This window comes from Marmota marmota, unplaced genomic scaffold, assembly GCF_001458135.2.
Source record: "Marmota marmota marmota unplaced genomic scaffold, marMar, whole genome shotgun sequence".
NCBI lineage: Eukaryota > Metazoa > Chordata > Mammalia > Rodentia > Sciuridae > Marmota > Marmota marmota.
Window position 1 is genome coordinate 54489394 of NW_026000174.1, and position 23760 is coordinate 54513153.

Sequence of the window (23760 nt, forward strand, 5' to 3'; positions counted from 1 at the left end):
CACCCCACCCCCAGAGCTTCGAGAACGGCGGGCAGCGCGGGCTGCTGCCCTGGCACCCCTGCCCCGTTCTCCCCCTACCACCCACCCAGGAGGGTGCTCATTTCTACTCCGACAAAGCCTTCTGCCTGAGCGTCCCCAGCCCCAAAGTCCGACTGGAGCCCCAACCCCGCCCAGGGCCCCGCCGTCATCTCTGAGTCCCTCGCCAGCACAGACACTCCGGAACCCAGAGCCGGAGCCAACCACCTTTCAGTGGCACCACCCCTGTTCCATCATCTGTCCTTCCCTGGCTCCATTTGTTCCGTTTGGCAGGGTCAAGAGGTGGGTGGCACAGTGGGACATTTGCTGGCTGGTGTCTTCCACTTCTGTCTGTCCCCTTCCTGCCAGTCTACCGCGAGCTCTCCTGGAGCCACTGCTGCCCCATGTGAGGGAGACCAGTGGCAGCCGAGCTCTGTGGTCCTTCCTCCTCGGCACAAATATTGTCTGAGCATCGCCTGCAGGTTGGGCCCACAGGGGCATCAAGGACTGGCCAGTGACAAGACAAACAGACACCCGACCTCTGGGAGTGGAGGAGAAGCAATGTAAACAGGCAGAGAAACAGCTCCTTATCAGGGGCTGCGGAGGCAGGCAGGGAATCACAGCTCCGCCACATGTCTGTCAACAGTCCCAGGCTGGCCACCGCAGGGGCCTGTTTCCCCATCTGAAGAATGGGCAAGTGGTTTGGCTGGCTGAACCTCTGAGGCTCCTCAGTGCTAACCAAGAGACCATCCTGTGAGGCAGAGAACATCTCCATCATCTCAGAATTCTCCCTGAATCCTATTTCCAGCTACGGACTGTCACTCCCGAACAGGGAAGGCTGAAAACCAGGGATGTGAGGTAGCCTCCCCCGGGTCTCACAGGCCCACCACAGCAGCCTAGCACCGCTCCCTCCCAGGCTAGAGGAGTCTGCCATGGGACTTTCTGTGAGTGAGTTTCGTGCCTCAGTTTCCTCAGTCAGAAGATGGTTCTCACCTCTTGGGGCTACCATGAACACCAGATGGTAAAATGGATGTAAAGCACCCAGCACAATGTCTGGCACACACTGAGTGCTTAATAATTGCACAGCATGGCTATTGACTCGTTGGCGTATCTGGGAACAAACATCACTTGCTCACCAATAGGGACTCATGACGTCTGTGCTTCTCTGGAGGACCAGGGACTCAACGCATCAGTACCAGATGGCATGAAGGTCCTTGCCCGGGGTGTCCCACCAGACCAGTAAACTCTTATCTTGGCCACAATCGCAAACTCATGATTATGAACTCCTCCCCCCACCAGTGCCAGGGAACCAGGCAGCCTGGTCCCGTGGAGCGGCTAATAGCCCCTCCCCACGTGTCTGCCTGCAGCAGTGCAGCTGGGCTCGGCCTGCCTGCGTCCAGCCACTGCAGCCAGGGCAGCCGGGCAGCCCTCATCCTGACTTCAAGGTGAACAGATCGGCTGCCCCCTACCAACCATCCCCACCCCCCACCCCACCCCCGGGGAGTGGCAGTGTTCCTGATGCCTAACAAGAGTGCTGACCTTCCAGAAGCAGCTCTTGATGTCAGTCCTTCCATAGAAATCCTGGCCGTAACAGCCCCAGGCTCAGCCATAAGAACCTCCCTTTCACCCAGCGCTAATCCCTCCCAAGTTTTCAGCCTGACAAGAATAGTCAGGGTTTAGAGAGCTTTCTCTATCTCGCACTCTCAGATCCAGCGCCTCATTTTTCAAATTCTGGTGTATTTCGGGTGGAGAGGAGGGAAACGTGCATCTGGCTGACATGAAAAGATCCCTGTGGCTGCAATGTAAAGATGGACTGGAATTGGGGACCCTTTTGTTTTTTTTTTTTAAGAACATTGAAACTCTAAAAATAGACAAAAGATCCAGTCTCAGGAACACTGGGATTCTGTTCCAGTTTCCTGGGATCTCCCACATGATAAGCATGCATGTTTTTTTAAGCACCTACTGGGTGTACCACACTAGGGCAGGTGCTGTAGGGGGAGGTGAGGGGAGAGAAAACAGAAGCAAAGTCCTTGTGCTCTGGGAGTGTGGGCCCCACTCAGTGAAGCAGCAGAGAACAGTCGCTGAAAATGTGATTGAATACAAAAACACCTGACCTTGGAAGTCAGAGGAGGAAGGAGGCTTGGGGGGCACTCAGGAAGAGCTTCCTGAAGGAGGAGGGCGTGAACTGCAGCTGGAGGGGCGGATAGGACATACATGGGAAAGAACAGGGAGCTGGGAGAGAAACCGGCAGGGGCGGTATTAGGGGTGTAGGGGAAGATGAACAGTAAAGGCTAAGGTTTGCCGTCCCTCCATGTGCCACGCCCTGTGCTGCTCTCATTGAGTGGGTTATTTTATTTAACCTTCAAAACAACCCTATGTAGTGGATATTGCCGTTCCCACTTGACAGATGAAGAAACTGAGAGCCAAAGGGGCTAAGCAGCTTTTCCAGGTTTGCAGAACTGGTTGGCCATGGCGTACCCCAGCTGGCCGGCTCCACGTGCCTCGCCACTCCCCTCCAGCCACTTTCCATCATCCTGACCCAAGTGGGGCACCTACTGGAAGGAACAGCTGCCCAGACATGGGGGCTTCCTGAAATAGAGTCCCCGGGCCCTGCTGGGGAATCTCTAAACTGAGACATTCCTTCTTCACCCCCAGCATGCAGATCCCCCAGGTACTTGGAAATTTGTTAAGGGATTTGAGGGCCTGAGAGCCTGACTTTTTAATATCTTTCGGCTGTCCATGTGGTGGCGGTCTGTGCCACCCACCTTGTTATTTCAGTCTGTTCTTGGAGATTGATGGCTCAGGCTTTGATTTAAGATCTGCTTCCACGATCCTCAATGTCCCGTGTCTCACGGGGGATGCTGACAAGGCTCGCAACAGCTCCTGGCTGTGGCTGGACTTCAGGCCCAAGAGCCCCCAGTACCTGCAGAGAAAGTTCCAGGCAAGAGCCTGAGCAGAACCGGGTGCTTCCTGTAATCCCAGCAATGCTAGAGGGTAAGGCAGAAGGATCACAAGTCCAAGGCCAGCCTCAGTGACTTAGCAAATACTTGTTCCACAATAAAAAGGGCTGGGGATGCAGCTCAGTGGCAGAGCACATCTGAGTTTATTCCCTGGTAGCAAAAGAAAAGTCTGGGCATGGGCAACTAGGCTCAGGAGATCTTTCTCCTCCCAGGTACGTATAATCCCAGCTACTGCGAGTCTGAGGCAGGAGGATCACAAGCCTGGGGAATGTAGTGAGACCCTGTCTCAAAATATAATTCCTAAAATATAATTCCTACATCTGGAGATGTAGCTCAGTGGTAGAGTGCCGCTGAGTTCAATCCCCAGAACCACAGAATAAAAGGGATAAGGAAACTGAGGCCCAGAGAGACTAAGTGACTTACCCAGGACCTCACAGGAGGTAAGCTGAGCCTTCAGCTGGTATCCAGCTTCCTGAGCAGAAGGTCTCTACATACCCCTGTCCCCAACTGTGCCCTGTTCCAGATGGGTTCCTATTCTGGATGAATTAAGGGACACGAATCTCTTTGTGGTTGAAATAAAACAAGTGTTTGAGGGAATTGAGGAGTCCTCAGCCCATTTCCCTCTCGTTCTCTGAGCCAGAGATGGCCAGGCCTCGCCAGCTCACGGTTTCAGAAGGCCACATGGACACGCCACCCGCTTCCTCCCCCTCCAGGTCCTCCAGCCAAGGCCCCTTGAAAAGCTACCTCACTCCTCCACCCACAGGGCTTCTGTGCATCCCTCAGAGGGACATTGTGCTGCTCCCAGACAGCCCATCACCTGCAGTCACCACCGCCATCTGTCATGTTCTCTGCCCCCGCTCTAGAAATTGCAGAGGAAGCTACTTGAAGGGCCCCCAGCCAGCAGCAGAGGGAGCGAGCGGTGTCTTCCCAGCACACCAGGGGAGATGCTGTGACGCATTCTCCAGAGACTGCAAACAGCTTGTCCTGCTGGCAGCTGCCGCCTCTAACCCCTGGCTCCAAGTCCAAGCCTCGGGCCGGCCCGGGGAGGAGGCGTCAGTCCCTTTACCCTCTCTCTCTCTCCTTCTAGCCACCCCAGCAGAAGGTTCCCCACCTGGGGCACAGAACAAAATCCCTGTACAAAGTAGAGAGTGCCAGCAACCCCTGTGGATGGGGGTAAAGGGGAACTAAGTAGCCAAGACCCTCCCACGGTGTGGGTGTCTGCTGCCCAGATTGGCCCAGGCACCCCAGGGCTCTTGACCTCTCTGGGCCGGGTAGGTGGGAAAGCAGGAATGGTCCTCCCCAGGGGGGGGAGGCGTCCCCTTCTCCAGGCCCCACCCTCCTTCCTCTGGCCTCACATGGTCCAGCCGGATCTTGCCAAGGTGAGTCTCAGCCAAGTCCCCAAAGTTCCCAGGAGGAAAGAGAGGTCAGAGAAGGCCAGATGTCCACTTCCTCCTGAGGAAGGAGCCTGTTCGCACCTCCCCTGAGGAAGGAGGGCCAGCAGCGGGCCTGGCCACACTCTGCCCTGTGGCCTGAGAACGCGGAGGCCCAGGCTGGGACATCTGGGTGCGCTCTCCCAGCCTGGTACTTCCGGGCCTCCCAGAACCTCCCTGCATGGAGGCAGAGTGGGGGGTCCAGCTTGAGCAGGATCCCATCCCCCTCCCCACATTACAAGTCCTGAGACGTCTGACCTTGGAGTCCTGAGGAGGCCACAGACTGGCCTGAAGCAAACAAGACCCAAGTCCCTGCATCTGAGATAAAAATGCGATAGAGCGGCATCTCCCAGGCGCTGGATGGGCGTTGGGGGCGGACAACAGAACAGGCTCGTGGGCTGCAATTAAAATTCCCCCCTGGGTGATTCCCAGGCCTCCGCAGCCGGTTTCCATGGCAGGAGGCGGCCCTGGGAGACGGGCGCTGGCAGCCTGGGCTCCCTCCGCTACGGCTGCCCACAGAGCCTCAGTCCTGGACCAGGTCACACAGAGCAGGCCCACGGTCCAGCTCTGAACCTGGCAAGGGACAGGGAGATGCCTGAGACTGTTCCTGCCCCAAGCCCTGTGGGCAGGTGCCCAAACTGGCAGGGATGGAGTGGAAGGGACAGTGTCTGGATCCAGGCAGCAACTCCATGGCGTGCCCTGGGACTATAAAAGGCCACCAGGCACCGGCCCAGACTCTGGGACATGGGCTGCCCGAAACAGCCACAGACTCCAGTCTGGCCTCTGAACTGTGACAGAAAAATACTTCAAACCCTCGGAAAGCGTGATTCTTGTCTGATACCCCCACCCCCACCCGCCCTTCTCCTGCTTCCTCACCTCTCACCTGCAGCCTCCTGCGGCCCCCAGGCCACACTTTGCATGACCCTGGCTGGTGCTGAGAAGGCTGGACACCCCTCTGGCGCATCCCTTGCAAGCAGGGGATGAGAGGAGGGCAGGAGCGGGCAGAGCTGGCCCACAGGCCCAGAGGCCGGAAGGTCAGGAGAGACATTCAGGGCTGCCCCGGGGCCCTCTGAGGAATCCCAGAGAGCTGGGCAGGCCGGCTGGACCCGGACTGCAGCGCACAGAGGTGCCGCGCCCAACCACAGTCTGCCACCCCGTCCTGCCTCCTGGGAGGGGCCTGGAGTCCGAGTTGCCTGAGGGCAGGCCTGCCTCTGGGAGTTCCATGGCACCTCAGCTGAGGGGAGAGAAGGGCCAAGCAGGGGCCCAGTGTCCATGTCCCTTCTCTCACCAGGTCCTACCTGGTCCACCCAGCCTCTCGGCTGAGAGGTGCCAGCTCAGGAGCACCACCACAGGCAGCCCCAGACCCCGACATTAGGACCCAGGGGTCAGTGTGGAGGGGGACAGGTGTCTCTGTCTGAACTGGGGCTCTTTCCCCTCTTTCCTCTGAGGGAGGAGAGGGAATGCATATCACTGCCAAGTGTGACCAGCTCTTGGTCAGGGGCCCATGGTCACCTCCCACCAAACAGCCCAGCCTGGTCAACACCACACCTGCCGCCTCTGGGAACTCAGCCCAGGGACAATGGGGCCATTCACTCAGCAGCCTGGCCTTTACACAGTGACCCTCTGGGTCTGTCTCCGTGGCTAGACAGTGTGTGCACGCCTGTCCACTCATGAGAGAGAAACTGGCGCTAATGGAAGAGACCAGCAGAGGCAACCAGGGGTTTATTTATAAGAACACTGACATCCTTTGCTGAGTACTTACCGTGTGCCGGGCACTGTCCTGGGCTCGTGCGTTGTCCTCACCAAGGCCTGTGAGAGGCCAGTTTCTACAGAACTCCCATTTTAAAGATGAGGAACCGAGGTAGGCTGTGGAAGTCAGAGTCATGGGAGCTTCCTCCCGGGGTGTTGCCTGGGCGGGTCTCTGAGGCAGGGGGAGCTCTTCCTACTTGTGTGGTGATCCCATGGGAGTGTCCATATGCAGATGGTCACCGTGGGCCCACTGAAGAGCTGTACATTTTGCTCTCTCTAAATCATGTTTCAGTAAAAATATAAATGATGCATCAGCCACAGAATGGCATGCTACCCAGCCTTATTTTAAAAATGAGGGCAATCTTGGTGTCCTAATACAAGTCTCCAAGATCTGTTAAATGAAAAAGAGCAATGTGTAAAACTTGGTTCTGCAGATAGTATGCAAACACATTTTAAAATACTATCTCTACATGTCTGCTTGTGTGTCTAGATCATCTCCAGAGAGAAGCAGGAACTCATGGTGCCTCTAGGGAAAGGAGCCACATGGCCAGAGATAGGAGCAGAAGGAAACTTTCCAAGATACAGCCTTCCCTTAACCCACGGGAGCATATTCCTTATTCAAAAATTAAGTGAAATTAAAACAAACGCTACAAATGCCTGGGTGCTGATTCCCAACCATCATGCCAACTGCCTGGCACATTTCATTCCAAAGCCAACGAGCTCTCAACCTGTCTCCCTCCCTACCCCAAACAAAGCCTGACTGCATCTGCTGTGGCTGCCAGCTGGGCAGAGTGGATGGCTGGGCTCCACCGGGGGCTGTTCAGAACCCACTGTGGCCTGAGGGCCGGGGGCTGGGCCAAGGTTGGAGGTGCAGAGAAGCCGCAGACCGCAGAGCCCAGCACACCCGGGGCACCTGAATGGAGCCGGTCCTGGAGGACGGCTGACAACTCACTCTGGTCCTCGAGCTCCGTGAGGTCCCCCCAGGCCCCCGCCCAGCCCGGTGGCCCCTACCCTGACCTGTCTGCCCCCTATACTCCTCCATGGTGTCTGCAGATAAACCCAGCCCAAGTCTAGGCCTAAAGAGGATCCCAGGGTCCTAGAGGCTTACAGAGGGCCACCTGCTCTTCAGGCAGAAAAGCCAAGGAGAGGGGAGGAGGCACTCAGAGGAGACCACATGAGCCTGGGGAGCACCAGCCAAGCCTGCAGGGCTTACAGTCCTGGGTTCAAATCCCAGGCCACCATGTCCTGGCCTTCGGGCTTCAGGCAGGTAGCTCATCTCCTTCCACCATCTTCTCATCTATGGAAAGAAAACAGTGACCCCCACCCCCCGCCAGCTGTCAGAATGACTGTAAAGACCCTAAACCCTGAACCCACAGTAGTGTAGGCGCGTCTTAAAAAGAAACCACAGGAGAAGGAGCATCAGCCAGAGCTTTATTTATTAAAATATTGAGATTCTTCAGTGACGAGGACCATGTGCCAGGCCAGCCCTGTGGAGCCTGAGCTCAGCAGAGCTGTTTAACAGCTCCCCAAGTGTCACAAAGCCTCCTGGGAGGGGTGGCAGAGGGGCAGGCCCTGCCCTGGCCAGGGGGCCAGGTCCCTCCTGGTTCCCCGGCATCAGGGTCGTCAGGGAGGAGGCGTGGAGGGCCCCAGGATGCTAAATGGCTCGGAAATCCAGTTTCAGGCCTCAGGGCTGAGAGGCAGAACAGCTCATGGGTTGGGAGCCCGTCCCAGGTGTCCGCGAGTTACCACAAGGAAGATGGCCGAGACGGGGCGGGGACTGGAGGCTGGGGGACAGGCGTCGGCTCTGCAGTGGCCGCTCTTCCCATCACCTACCTTATCACACTGGACCCGCGCGACTTCCCACTCCTGCAGCCAGGACCTGCCACAGCACATTGCAGCCCAAGGCTGGAGGACGTGGGCCTACCTGACCTGGACACCAGGTGGCTTTGGGCAAGTCACTGAAGCCCCCAGCTCCATCTTCCTATCTGTGGAGCTGTGGGGCTGGCCAGGCCTGGGCTCTTCAGGGATGGTCAGTGCCTCTGATGGCGTGCGGAAGTTCCGGCCACCCTTGCTCACGAAGGTAGAGTTGCTGGCCCTGCAGGCCTCCCTCAGCCAACACCAAGGACCAGGTCCATGCAGAAGCCTGAGGTGGGCACGTGAGGAGCCATGACAGCACAGCGCATCCTGACGTCTCAATGCCAGTGTGCCAGGGGGGACATGGGGTGCACACAGGCTAGAAAGTAAGGGACCAGGCCCAACAGGGACAAGGGCTGCAACTGAGGTTAACTAAACACCGGGACCCCTGGAAAGGAGGGTCCCCACACATCCCAGGCCTGTGGCACAGGCCCTGCCACCACAGAAGAGGCAGGGAGGTGGGTGATGAATAGCACCCCAAAAGCTCTGAGGGGGCGTCAGCAAGGGCTGGGCAGGGTCCGGGGCAGGGTCCGGGGCAGGCTGGCGCAGGGTACCTCCCCACTTCCCTGGCTCTCCTGGCCAGGTCAGCTGCCTCCAGGTAGCTGAGAACCTTCCCATCACACAGCATCCTTCCTTGAACACACAAACTGAGGGTAGGCCCTTCTCTGGGGCGATACAGTCTCCCCAGGCCTTATACCCTCCCATCTCCCATCCAGGCCCACCCACCCCTGTCCAAATCTACACCAGAAATGCTGTCACCAAAAGGTCCATGAGGATTCATCCACTCATCAAGCGTGATTAGGCGCCTCACCTCTACGAAGCTCGCACTGGGCCTAAGCACCCCCAGAACCTGAGAGTACAGGGGGGACTCTGACCCCAAGAAGGAGAGACCCGGGCTTAGTGCCACCAGCTCATCTGGACATTACAGAAAGTCTTTGCTGGGCCGAGTTCTACCTGCCCCTCTCCAGACTGGGTCCACTCCCCTTGCCCGACTCTTCTAAGCAGGCCTAGAGGGTCTGTCCTGGAGGGTCTCTTCACACTGTCGATTGACCCTCACCCTCTAAAGAGGCAAGCTCCAAAGCAACCAGTGGGGGGCTGGCCCACCTGTGGGAACCGCAGAGACACACCCGGGTACCAGGTGCCCGGCCCCCGCCCTCCTGCCCAGGCCATAGAAATGGGGAATGGCCAAGCAGGGGGCTGCTGGCCAGAATGTGGGGGTGGAGAGAGGGATGGAGGGCCCCAGGCCTGGGGCAGGGAGAGAAAGTTGGGTCCCTGGGGAGACCCTAGGGCACCTTTGCAGTGCAGACACCTGCTCGACCACCAGGAGTCGGGGACCTAAGTCAGCAACCCGGAAACAGGGAAACGGCAGCCTCCTGCCCCACCCAGTTTCATGAGCGAACCCAGGGGTATGGTGGGGATAGACCACAAGACCAGCCTTTGGACGGGGCCTGGGACCGTGGCGCCACGGGCCTGCTGAAGAAGCCGCTTTGTCCTGAGACCCTCTTCCTGGGCCAGGCTCCTCCTCACCAGGTCTGGTTCCCACAGTCCTGGCTGGAGGCCCGGATTTAGGGAAGATCCCCTAACAAGACAAAAACAGCTGGCTCTTCTCACCTACTTTCTGAGCCTCCATCTTAATGGGATCAGCAGTCGTACATACATACCTCACTGGGTTGTTGAGAGGGGTAACGGAAGTAAGGGTTCTCAATAAAGCATCTAACAGGGTGACAAGCACAGTAGATCCTCAATAAACCACAGCTCTGGGGAGCAGTGCTAGTATCATGGCTCCGAGGCGACTTCAAAAGGGCCCCTCTGCCAGCTGCCTCTGCCTCCTGGCCAATGTTGGACGCCCTCTCACCCACTGATACATCTGTCTGCTCAGACTTGCAAAACACACACACACACACACACAACGACGACAACAACAAATCTGGGCTCGTGGAAGAGGATGCCAGCTTTTGCTTGGCGATGCTTTGGAGCCAGAAGTGCCGAGTGGAGGGGCAGAGAGGGAGAGGGCCAGCCCCTAGGAGAGCTGCAGGCAGCAGATGAGCATTAGAAGCGGCCTAACAGCACCAAGCAGAGGGCCGTCAGGTGGGCACGCAAGAGGACTGGAAAGGAATTAAGAGTGCCCATCAGAGCCAGGCAGGACACAAAGTCACCCAGGGCACCATGGGCAAAGGCCCTTGTTTCAGAGTTGTCTTATGGGGAGGGAGAAAAAATAAATGAACACCTGGGCAAACACCTGGCCAAATACCTGGGCATGCAGAGCAGGCTGTCGGTGCCGGCCCTCTGGTGGAACCAGGACCCCCAGAGCCAGCGCCAGCCTTGCCACTCCCTCCGCCATCCTCTGGCCCCTTTGCTCCTGGCTTGACCTGCAGTGGGCCGGGGTGGGCTCTAAGGTCCTCTCCGTAGGCAGGGCAGGTTGTCTCCTAGCCCTCGTCTGCTCCCCTCCCCATACCATGGGACAGCACGGTGACTTCAAGGGCTCTTAGTGAGCCCAGGACCCCCCAGGAAGCCAAACCCAGCCCGAGCCCCATTCGACATGCTCAGTAGCCCCGGGGTCTCAGCACACCATCTGTGAGGCCCGCCCTGCCCCAGCTGCCTGTTGAAACTGCCTGAGCACTCTGGCTTTTCACGGGGGCCTGGCCCCTGTCCCGACTCTCAGATGACCTGAGCTGCCACAGCCCCTTGGTCAAGCTGCCCACTGCCCTCCCAGTGGCACCCGGGCCAGGCTCCCGTCTGGCCAGCTCTGCGCCCCCCCATCTGCTAGGGAGCAGCTACTCAGCTCCGTCGCCTCATTCCCCTGGCAGCGCCTGCCATGCCTGGGTGCCCTAGCCCTGGGAACGCGGCCACCCGGTGCCATTCTGAGCCTCTCCCACTCGACCAGGAGCTCCTTGGGACCCCGGCCTCAGTTCATTCATCATCTCTGAGAGCCCAGAGCCTAATTCAGGGTCAGGTTCACAGCCAGCAGCCACTAAACTGAACAGCCACCAACTGAACCATGAAAGTGATCAGACAAAGCAAGGCCGACGCGACCTGCTGCTCCAACTGACCCAGAGAAAGGTACCCAGAACCTGGGCTCTGGCCACCGCTAGCCGCCCTCCCACCCGTGACAGGATGAGGGACCCTCCCAGCCAGCCGCCCAGCGGCCAGGGCCCTTCACCCCTACCTTTCAGGCAGAAAGAAAGAGATCTGGAGCCAACGCCAGACCCAGCTCGACCCCCAGGCACCACGGGCTGCCGCAGTCCGGCTGCAGCAAAATAACCCGGGGGGTGACGAATAACTTGTGTACGTTGATACAGCAGGAGTAGGAGCCCTTTATTGCAGGACAGGAGCAGTATTTATACATTCCACACAGCTTATCTAATTAGCATAAACTAGATACATCAGTCAACCAATCAGGAATCTCCACACTTAATGGCTCGCTTTTGTTACTTCTCAAACCACTCCCTCTGGCATTTTGCCAGGCACCATCCCGACTTGTTTACGAACTCTAACATTCCCCTGGCAAAATGCCAGGTGTTATTTTGACTTGTTTACAGACTCCAATAATGGGCCTCTCACCCAGCTCACCCACGGGTCCCCCTTGCACCCAGGCCAGACCCCAGCCCACCTCAGTGGAGGCTGGCTGCCCTGTGCAGGCCCCTAAGCACAGAGACAGGATCCCAAGGAGGAAGCAGGTGTCCTCGACAGGGCCCTGGGAGACCTGGTGGTATGGGTGGCTTGAAAGCCCGTGTGAAAAGCCAGTTGCCTACCATCCCTCGGGTTCCCAAATGGTGGCCCCAAGAAGAGCCGCCGCTGTATACTGGGAGTCCCTGGGGTGACAATTTAAGAAGGGTCCTGTGTCCAGGCACAAAGCAGGCTGGTGTTTCCAGATGGACCATTCATTCATTCAACACACAGGTGGGATTCAGCCGGGGGTCACAGTCCTACACTATGGAGGTCACGGTCAGGGTCAGGCATGTAAGTCGTGGGCTATGTGGCAGGCCCCTGGTGTGGGAAGGCAGAAGCTGGGTGTGGCTTGGGGCACTCTTAGGCGAGGAGGGCGCAGAAGGTCCGGGCTGCCTCTGGCCAGAGGCTGCGGTGGCATGGACGGTACATTCTAGAAACTCGTCTCAAGTGAGAAGCAGATCATGCAGGAGTGAGGCAAAGTTCTCTTTGCTGAACGCCTGAGATGCGTGAGTACATCCTTACATTCACAGGGACTCCTGGAAGGTGGGCTCCTCCATTCTCGGGTGGGGGGTCACAAGCTGCATTTATCCTATTAAAGTTCATAAAGCACCTTCGGGTCTGTCCCCGCATTTGCCCTCACTGGTTCCCTATGAGGAAGGGGCTCGTCTCCCTTGTCAGGAGGCTTAATAACCTGACAGACAAAAGTGGCTTTCCTGAGGACAAACGGTCTGATTTCACATCCACAGTCTAGTGAAGGACAAGACCCAGGTCCTGGAAGATGGCCGTTGTGCACGCAGAACACAGAAGGCTGAGGGACCGTCACAAGTCATCAGAGGAAAGGGATCCTGCCTCCTAAAAACCAACTTCAGACACCCAGGAAGGACCCCGGCAGACATTTCCTTAAAGAAGCCTTTGAACCCAGGGTGGGGGACTGTAGATGCTGACGAATCCACAAGGGGCCATGGCAGGTGCTGTGTGTCTCCAAAGAACGGAAGAGCCGTCCCGCCTGCTCTTGGAGGGCAGAGGGTATCAGTGGTCCTGAGAACACTTCGCAGGGGTGGGCACAGTCCACCTCTCTGATAGCCGCCGGGGTCAGGCACCTCAGAGATCCAGCACCGAACTAAGCCTGGAAGAGGGCAGGGCGCCTCCCTGGAGGGGTGGCGGGTGAGCGCCGAAGGAGAGGGGGCACGAGAGAGCCTGACTTCTCAGCACCGCGGCCCAAGGGCCAGGCAAGACGTGACAGGGAGAAATCCAGGCCACAGTGACGATGATGAACTCCTCCGGGAGAGGAGGCAGGACGACACCTCACGCACCGCGGACGGCTCTAGAGAGAGTGATGGATAAGAGTGGGCTGACGCGGTGGGTGCCTGCAGGGAGGCCGGGCGGCCGGGCGGCCGTGTGGGGAACGGGACAGCAGTGAGTGGGATCAGAAGCCCCCGACGGCCACCCAGGGCCGGCGGGCTGGACCCAGGCAGCTCCTCCCCGGCTCCCCGGCTCCCCGCCTCCTCGCTCCAGGATCGCTTGGTCTGACCTCCACCGGCCTCCTGGCCCACTGAGCCTACAGAGCGCTGCCAGGTGCCTCCGTCCCGCCTGCCAAAAGCCCTCCCTGCTCTTGTTCCAGGGGAGACTCCTACAGTGTCTCCCGGGCCTTGAGAGGTGGGGAAGGAAACTAGGGATGCCCAAAGGAGAGAGGAGAGTGGCCCACGAGGGGACATGGCAGCAGACCCCACCCAAACCTGAGAGGGAAAAATCCAGATTAACACAGAAACTAAACTAGCTCGGTGTCTGGCATCAGGTATCCACAGAACAGTATTCCCAGGAACAAAGGGTTCTGTGGTCAAATAAGTTTAGTAAAAGCACAACTGAGCAGGACTTCTCAGAGCCTTTAATGAGCTAATATGCATGATGAAGCTTCAAGAGAGAGGGATAGCAGGCAGCACTTCCCAATCTTATTTGACCAAGGAACACTTTTATCACAACGGATTTCTCAGGACCTCAGTTCTACAGAACATGCTTTGGATAACGCAGATTAACCCCAAATAATCCAGTTTCCAAGTGTAGCATTAACCTCATATGGAATTCAATGATCAAGTGGGACAGAAGAAAGGGGTTTCCCACTGAAAGTCAGGCAAAAGGCTGAAGGTCTAGTTCCCTCCTCACCTGGACAACAGAGCCTCCACTGCCCACCCTGCCATCTCCCAGGGCTCTGCAAGGATCAAAGGAAACATGTGGGTCTCCTTTAAAACCCAGTTACACAAAGGCAAGAGTCTCAGGAGCGGCCTCTCCTGGGAACTGCCCCATTCGATGCCACACGCCCCCCAGCGCCTCGAGGAGCCCAGACAAAGATGAGGCAATGGAAGCCGAGCAGAGACGAGGTAGAGCTGGGCCTGGAGTAGAGGGACAAGGGACCAAGCTGGCCATGGCCAGGGACCCTGGGCCTGCTCCCATCTGCCCCTCGTCCCACCTGCCCGACTGCCAGTGCAGCCTTGGTCAGCCCTCCCCTTCCTCTGCACACGAGAGCCTTGCGGAAATGACCTCTGAGGGGCCCTGTCAGCCCCAAAGTCAGAACTAAAGGTCCCAACTCTGCTCTGGGTAGCCCAGGTCCCCAAAGTGTCAATACCTCCAGGTGTTCAAGGGGAAGGACAAAACTCAGCCCCTGGAGAGCCCTGGAGGTCAGCTGCAGAAGCCAAGTCTATCCAAAAGTATGAACCTGGCCTTGAAGCTGGAGGCAAGCCAAAACTCAGAAACCAGATCAATTCAGAAGGTCAAGACGCCCTTAGCCCCACCCAGAGTCCCTGCGCCTGTGCTGAGGACAGAGATCGGCAAAGGCCAAGGGATGTGGGACACAGGTCACCCTCGTTTGCTGCAGGACCTTCGAAGGGAGCAGGGCTGGAAAGTGCAGGATGCCCAAAGCCCACTGTGACAGATGAGGGAGCAAACAGCATCCTCTTGAGAGTCCTGTGAGTGGAGGACACATCACCCGCCCTGCACCAAATGCTGCCTTCTCTGGCCTCTCCACATGGCTTCTCTTGATTTTCACAGTGAAGTTCAGTTTTCATTTGCTGCAAAGTCAACAATCGACTGCTCGGGAGGCTGACAGCCCCGAGAAGACGCCTCGTCCTTTCTGCACACCGCCAGGGCCGTCTGGACGTGAACTTGAGCCCTGCGCCATGTGGGCACGTGTGTCTGCACAGCCATGTTCAGCAGAGAGGCTGTCTCGCAACCCGAGGCTCCTGCCAGGAGGGTGAGCTTGTACCGGTGAGGCCAGGAGACAGTCTCGGAGTGTCTGGCACTTGGTGATTTGTCTGGGGACAGGGGGTGCTGACAGTACCTATTACTCTGGAAGTGTGCAGAGTCTGTGACAATCACATACGTAACAGGGTCTCCAGGTGTGCGGGAGAGTCCTGTCTGCACGGGTTTGTGTGAACAAGAGAAGGGAGTCAGTTTGTGACCCAGGAAGCACATCTGTCACCACAGGCCTCGGAACACATGAGGGCTGTTGGATCCGAGGTGCATGAACCCAAAAGAATGGTGATTCACAAGAACATGTGTGAATCCAGGAGCCCATGAAAGGGGTGTGTGAGCACGAGTGTGGGCGCACATGCACATTCCAGCGTGGTGGTGGTGGCGGCCTAGGGTTCCAGCCGCATCTCTGGACCAACCCTCCCGGACCTGGGCCCTATCCCTCGGGTCCCCTGGGGCATCTCAGATGCTATGTGCACAGGAGGGTGGGCCAATCCACTGAGCTCTGCCGTCTGACCACTGGTGTGTGGTACGGGGAGGGGGGACATGCAACCCCACAGGGAGGGGTCTTCCCCCCATACCAGCCACCACAGCAGCAGCTGCCACAGCCTTCCCAGGAGAGGGCAGGGGGCAGGAAAAAGCTCTTCCACTAGAAGAGGGGTCATCCAGTGCCCACAAGGTGCTCAGGACTCACATACTAAGAAACCCTCATCTACTCAGGCCCAGAAAAGGGGACTAAGCTTGGGGTGAAAGCTGGGAATGGGGGTGGAATTTCAGAGCCACTGTCCTGGCCTGGGGCTGGGACATTTAACTCCTAACGTCCTCGTAAGGCAGCTGGCCCAGGTCCAGGCCAGTTCTCTGGCTCCAGGGGGGAGCCAACCAGAAAAGCCAGTGGACCACAGCCAATGCCCGGATGTGGACCATGGGGACCATGGGGCTGGGGGACTGGAGGAGGTTCCAAACCGAAAAGGAAGGAAAGACTGAAGTAAAGGGTCCTAAGCCCCTCTCCAAGCAGCCCTAGTTTAAAGGTCATGATGAAGGGATGGTGTCCCCACAAAGCCCCTCTCCCTCTTTTCTCTTCTTCTTTTTTAAAATCAGAAAGGGTTTAATTGAGTCTCCTTGGGGAGACACAGTTCCATCTAATTCAGCTCTTAATTAACCCAGCACACCCCAAAGAGGCTGCAGAACTGCTCGTAAATTAAATATGAAAAGCATTATTTATCTAGGAACAGCCTTCTAACGGCTCTGATTCTGACATTTATAGTTACTAATGAAGATGGATTTAGAGAGAGAGAGAAGTTGGAGAGCAAAGAGCGGCTGGCCTGGGAAAGAATAGAGCCCTCGAGCATGGGGGGCTCCAGGGCTCCAGGAGGGTGGTCAGCTCAGTCCAAGGGACTGTGTCCCTCAGGTTTGGCCTCCCAGATCATAAAGGATCAGCCCCCCGGTCCCTGGCCCATTTCTCCCACTCCCCTGTCCTCGTCCCGACCTTCACCCTCCTGGCTCATCCTGACCAGGGCTTGGCCACTCTCCTCTTGTTCCTACCCTGTCACCATCCTTTCACTTCTGAGTGGCCAGGAAGGAAGGATGGGAGCTGAGGCCAAGAAAAATAGGCCACAGCCACATTGTGATTATTCTCCGTCTTATGTTTTCAGTTCCCCCAAAGGGAGGCCACTCTGAGTCCCCTTCCTTCTCTCAAGTGACTTCCACACACAGTCACCATGGTCCCAGTTCAGTCCAGGAGAAGGAATTCGACTTTGCATTTTTGCAAACCTCCACAAGGAGGACCCCACTTTGGCTCTGCTCCCAGGACTGTCCCCCCTGAAGCCCCCTCCACAGAGGAATCTAGCTCCGTCCTTCCCTTCATACCCTTTGGCCTTGAGAGAAAGGGATGACCCATTCCTCAGTTCTGCCAGGCGACAGGCCTCCCCTAGCTGATGATTTACAGGGCAACTGCTGAGTCCCCAGCCCTGTGCCAGTGGTGACACTGGTCACAAGGAGGGACATCAGACATAGCCTCTGTCCTCCTAGGTCAAGGCAGACATATGGGAAAGGAAAGGCATGTCCAGGTGGCCCACGGTCCCCAACATGGGTATTCTCTTTCCCAGCAAAGAACCCAGAAACCCCACTTTGTTCAACCACAGGTGTGTTGGGGGGAGATGGATGTTCCAGAGCAATTCAGGCCCTGGACTAAGAGCCAGGTCCATGTCTGAGACGCCAGTCTCCCAGCCTGTGTGAGGAGGCCCCCCCTGCCCCAGAGGGCGGGTGCTCCAGGTCTGATAGCTGGGCAAACACAGACTGGAGTCCCACAAGCCCTTATCAAGCACTGCTAACAACTAACCCAGCAAGAGGGCACCATGGTGTTGCTCTAGACAGACGCCACCCACCCCGGGACAGCCATTCCGGGGTACAGCCTCAAACTGGGGCTTCTCATGAGCTCTCAGGGAGAAGCCAACTGCAGGGAAGACCGAGATTGATTAGGGTTCCTCGGTTCCTTTTCTCATCCTCTTTACCATTAATCTTCTCTGTCATTGTACTGTGACCCTTTCTATGAATTAAAGGATTTCTCAACACAACCTCTTATCTTAATCCACCATTTTGACCCCCTGAAGACTTCTGCCCCATCGAAGAAATAATCCTGCAGCGCTTTGTCTCACTCCATAACTAAACCTGGTGGCATGTGACTGGCCACACATGCTTAATAACTGTTCCTTTAAATATTGTAGAAGGTCGCTTTCCTTCTAGAAGGCTTCTGATGTGTACTTTTCCCACCTATAATGAATCCCAACTTATCAGGTTTTAAAAATTGGACTTTGACCTCTTTTCAGGAAGATGTTCCTGTTTAGGTCCTTTGTGACCTCAGCAGCGAAACTTGGCCCATGGCAATGGGAACCGTAGTCCGCTGGTTGCCTCCAGACACACTCCATCTTGCTCTACAGGAACTGTTTAAATGCCCCTCGGGAGACGCCCCACGTTGGGGGGGAAACTGACTCATGCTGTTGGAATGAAATGATATTCCCAACACAGTCTGAGCCCCCTGGGACACTGGGCTCACACGTCCCCTTCTTGTGCAGGGACGTGTGCTTACACACACCTACTGACTTGTCCTTGGTTTGTAGGAAGGGTTTTAGAGACTTTCAGATGTTCCCAATCACCACCCTCTGAAGGGTCAGGATGCCCCCAAAGAATGTCCAGAAACTTCCAAAAAGAGATGAGCACAGGCTACCTAAGAACTGCTCAGGGGACAACTACCTTGCTCTTTGGGTGTATTATGCACACTACAATTCCCACAGAAGGGACCCTTCAGCCCTGACCCTATTAGATGCCACCAATTACAGTTTCTGACTGAGGAAGCCAAACCAACCAGTTTACATTTAATTGCCCAAGCCAGAGTCACAGCCCTTTATTCGCATGATCCCGTGGCCCTGGTGTCCTCTCACCCAGCCAAGGGGACTTTGTGCAAACCCTTCTCATTGCACGCGTGTGAACACTGCGGGCTCACCTGGAGCTGTCTCTAAGTAGGCACAAGAAGGCCACCTGGGGCTCTAGAAAAAGACCAGTTGTGCCTGGAGTTGATAAGCCAGGCTGTCCTCAAGGTCTTTTATAAGAGCCACCAAAAGCTGTGTTCCTGGCCTCTGCCTCCGAGTGGCAGTTGGCCAGTGTATTCTGCTCGGAGCCTCAAGCAACGGTGCAGGCCTGGTCCCCTCGGATTAAAACACTGCCACACAGGGCGGGAGAGATGAGCTCTCAGCCCGACTGCATTCTCTGAACAACCTCCTCATGGGCAGAACGCTGGCAGTGGAGAAGGGTCCCATACTGTAGGCTCGTGTGTGGCAGGATGACTTTGCCCTTGGCCGAAAGGGAGCAGTGGGGGAAAGAGAAGCAGCCCTAACCAGGTCCCCTCAGCTGGCCTCTGGTGTTCTCCAAGCCATCAGATAAATGACCTGACATTCTTCTGTTTTGGATGACACAAGTGACAGGTGCTTCTTTGCCAATTATAGTGGCAGCCTCGCTCATTCCTCCCGCCTTCTGGATAAAATGGCCCAAGACGCCATTCATAGAATGAATGCCTCTTCCTGACAGCATCCAATCCAGAGCAAAGCCACACATCTTGGAGTCCCCCAAATCACTTACATCAGCCCAAATCCTCTAAAAAGTCCTTCCTAACACTGTTCCCGGGACTCCCAGTCCCCATGAGACACGAGTCTCTTTTGTTGCAATGAGTCGATAAACCAAGTCTGTTAAGCCAGAGGTGTGTTTGCGGGTGCGTGGACACATCTAGAAGCAATCCACAAGAGGCAGAAGTTGGTAAGAGCATGAGACACGGCTCTGTTCAGGGGGAAAGCTTCGTGGCTGGAGAGGAATTGTTAGGTTAAGGGCTGAACATGAAAAAGACGTTTTGTAAGCATTTCTTGACTTTGACCATTCATGTTTGGGGCAGGAGGAGGTTGTTTTCTGTCTTGTTTTTTTCGAAGGAGGAGACGAGGCTGAACTAAGTGAAGAGATAAGTCTTAATCAACAAGATAATCAGAGACCCAGAAACGATGAAGCAGGAGACTGTCTGTGCGGACATTCCTTGCTCACCGCAGAGCCCTGCAGAGCTCCGTGTGCAGAGGGCAATGACTGGGGTTCCAAGGAAGGGCTGGAGCAGACACAGCCACAGTGTGCGCACCCGGGAGCTCAGGGGGCTTGCCTCCAAGGCGGGACTCCCCGCCGCCTCCTTGCTGGTTGGACCTGTCTCCTAAGAGCACCCGTAGGCTGACATGTCCTGCAAATGACTGTGACACCCAGAAGGGGGACACCCTCACCCTATCCCCAGGATGACAGGGAGAGAGACTAAAGGGCTACACACTCAGAGCAGTGACAAAGTTTCCACCAGAAGCGTGCAGGAGCACAGAGGGACCAACTTCAAAAAGAAAGGAGAACTAGTCTCATGGTAGAAGGAAAACGTTTAATACATTTGGTGTCAAGAGGTACAAATCAAGATCACCTCCACAAAAGCTCTCCTCCTGGCACGAGGCAAACACAACTCTGTCAATCGAGGAGGCCCAGGGACGTCCCCTAGTTGGGCTCATTAACTGGCTGCCCCTATCCAGTGTTTCTTCTGAGTCTTGATCTTTACCCTGCCACACACCAAATCCCAGTACCACACTGGGGGCGTTTGCATTTCATTATAAAATGACCACAAAGCAGCTGTTGCTTTACAAATGTCTTATTTTACAAATGAGGAAACTGAGGACTGAGCTCCTGACAATTGCAGTGGCCCAGCCGGGTTCTCTAACTTCAAATCCATCGTTTACTTTCTGTTTTTCTGCCCCCACAACATGGGCTCAGTGACAGCTTTTAGATGGCCTCCCTGGGATAAGCTTCCCTTCTCATTGACACAGCATCAGAGGAACATCCTGGGCAAAATCATCCGAAGCTGATGTAAGCAATCCACAGCGTGTCCAGGGCCTGTGCTATTACAGACATGTCCAAGGCTGCCACAGACCTAAGGTATCATGTACTCCAGGCCCAGGCGCCTTTCTTCTTGCCTATAACATGCATTATGGACACATAATTATAGTCATCAAGAAACTAAACTATTGGGTGGGCTAGCACCCTTCCCCAGGAATTTTAGAAGTTCTGTTCATTCACGCCTTGAAGGCACTTGAAATCCTCACAAGTCATACACCACCCTCAATTTTTTTGTCTCTTTCAGATCAAGCAATTTCAGATCCCTGCTCCAGCCACTGACCACCTGGTTTTCAGAATGTATTTTCCAAAGCTGAATCAGACCACAGCAGGTACTAAGGTATCCCTTTTGGAATTCTCAGGTCTTCTACTTGGGGGTCGTTGGAGAACATTTCCCAGCTTGTTCCTTGGGGAGTTTCCAACAGACCTCAGTTTGCATTTCTAGAGGGCAGGTTTTCTTTTTCTTTTCTTCCTTTTATTGATACGTTATAATTATACCAAACGGGGGGGGGGGCTCTTTGTGATACATTCTTACCTGCACATAACATTGGTCAATTTCATTGCCCAGAACCTCCCCTCTAATGGTAGTTTCGAAAGCTCAGACTCATATATTTTATTGCTATTCTTAATATTACACAAAGCTGGAGAGTCATAGGTACTTTCCATTAAAGTCGCCTTTCTAAGTCACAATCCAGCTTTAGCGGTAGGATCGAGACAGCACTGACAGAATTGCAAGGTGTGCTGTCCCAGTCCAGTTCCCCTGTCCCATGCCCAGGCCTAGTCTGGACTCATACCCACCTAACAGGATGTGACCCTCACTTTTTTCTGATGCAGTCACCAGAAGGTAGATTTCACCTCCAGATACACCCAGGGCCGGATCAGGGGCCCCGCTCATTTCCAGAAGCCATTTCTCAGCATATCCTTTGTCCAGGCCTCAGTTTTCCCCATCTGTCTAATGGAATCTGCACCACCCCACCCCTACTGCTGCCTGTCACCCATGAAAAGTGCCTCCAGGCGCTCCCGCTCCTCAGGCAGCTGGGCTTCTCAAGAGGGCAGACCGGCCCTGGAGGATGAGGCTTCTCCCCACCAAGACTGAGCTCACCTGCCTCTGCAGCCCAGTTAGTCCCCTGCCTTCCTGCAGTGGCTGGGCGCTGACACCTCCGCCCCCCCACCGTGGAGGTGCACGCACCCTGGGGTCCCTCCCCCTCCTTCCCCTGCGCCCGCCCAGCAGGGCTAGCACTGGTCAGGCCGCCTGATGGTTCTCTGCCTGCGTATCTCTCAACCCCTCAGACGAGGCACTCCTGGAGGACAGGAAAGGGTTCACACCACACACTGCCCGGCCCCAGTACCGACTCCATCCGTCTTTGTTAACACTGAACAAGGAAATGAATCGACAGGCTCCCAGTTTAATTGGAGAGATTCATACACAGGAAAGGACTTTTATGGATTACAGGACAGAAAAATGACAGGCCAATTAGAAAAGAGTGTTTTAAAATTTCAAAGTCAGGCATCGTAGACCAGAACAGGTTGTTTTTGCAAAGAATTGGAAGGGTTTGGGTCTATATATAGGGAGAGTGTTTTAAAATGAACCTGGCAATGGCATTCAGGATAGATCTGAGAAGGACAATGGAAGGTGGACAGAAAGTTAGACAATATTCTTGTCTATGCTCATGACCCCACCACCCCTCCCCACGCCTGGTTCTGCTGAACTGCCAGTATCTCCTCAGCCTGCTCCCCACCTAGGCGCCAAGCCAGACCTGGGCAGGGAGTGCGGGACATAAGCTGGTATCCGCGGTCACTCATCCAGGATTGGTGTCAGGAATAAAATTTGCAAATTCTTTTCCTCCTTTTCTTTTTTCTCTTTAGACCCCTGGTCAGAAGGTGAGATTCTGGGAAGACACCTGTCTTCCCATCCGTACCAAGCCAGTACCCAGAGCCCCTCCCAACCGGCTCCCAGAGCACATCTCCATGTGGGCTATTCTCTCTGGGAAGAGGAAAATGGGCTCACACTTCCCTGTAGGATCACCACGCTGTGGTCAAATGTTTTCACTTAAAGAAACTAAGCCCACGAGGTCCAATGACCCGCCCCAGGTTCCCCTTCAGGTTAGCAGCCGAGGCCAAACCGCAAAGCCGAATCTTCTGATGATGAGGCCATTTCTTTGCCTTCAACCCAGACTGAGGAAGTGCTTATTCCTCTGGCTGCTGCGGGGAGAGCCCCAGGCCCAAACTCCTGCCTGGATCACCACAGTGGTCCCCAGTGAAACTGTAGGTCCCCAAAATGGTAAGAACATGGTGTGCCTTACGCTCAATCCTAATCAGGCACTGACCGGTCAAGGTGTGCCAGGAAGTTGAGCAAGAGGCAGAGAGCAAACCTTGTCACCCCCTCCCAAGACATCCACCAAACCACAGCTGTGTGGGGCTGCGGGGAGGAGGGAGGAGGGGGGAGCCACGCCGCTCCCTCTCACCCTCTCTGCCTCTGAGGTGTCCATTCCTCCCAGGAGAAGCGCCAGGCATTGGTTTTCTAGAGACCCCAGTGGGCCCATGAAGACAAGTGGACGTCAGGTTCAGGGACAGACCTGAAAGCTGCTATCTGCCTGAGAGGCACAGGCAACCACCAGGCCCCACCTGCCCCAGGTGGCCTGCCCTCTTCGCCACCAATAAACAACAGGACAGAGACCTCTTTCCAGATGCCGTTAGGAAAGTCTTTTGGCAAAGGTCTGTGGGGCACTCATCTATACCAGGTGAGATAGAGATTCAAAGAATTCTAGTAATACTTTCAAATCCTCCACCTTTGACATTCCAGCTGTAGACACACACCAGTAGACAGGCTTTACAATAGTGTCCCCAAAATCTCTTCCTCTCTTCAGCGCTGCCATCTCCTCCATAATAGAAGTCAAGAACACTCCTCAGACCTGATTCAGGAAGGAGGTCCTATCACTTTTCATCAGGCCACACCTCTCCGTGATCACTGGAGTGAGTTTGAAGTACAGTCTTGCTGCTAACTAGCTGTGTGACCTTGGGCAAGTCCCTGCCCTTCCCTGAAGCTTGTGGAAGCTTCAGGTCCGAGCTTCCCCAAGCCTCTGTCCAGAGGTCTCAGCCTGTTCCCCCGACGCCCTCTCTCGGAGGCCGAGGCTGCCTTCTTCTCTCCTTCTCGGGCTGAACTTATCCCATTCTGGGTCCCGTCTGAGGGATCCTGTCCTGGACCATCTCCTGGCTTACGTCTAAGCTCCTTGAGGAGAGAGTGGCCCAGCGGCCCCAGGGGTGCCTGGCACGGGGCATGAAACACAGCAGGTGTGCAACATATGTTAGGTCATCAGGGCCACGTTGAA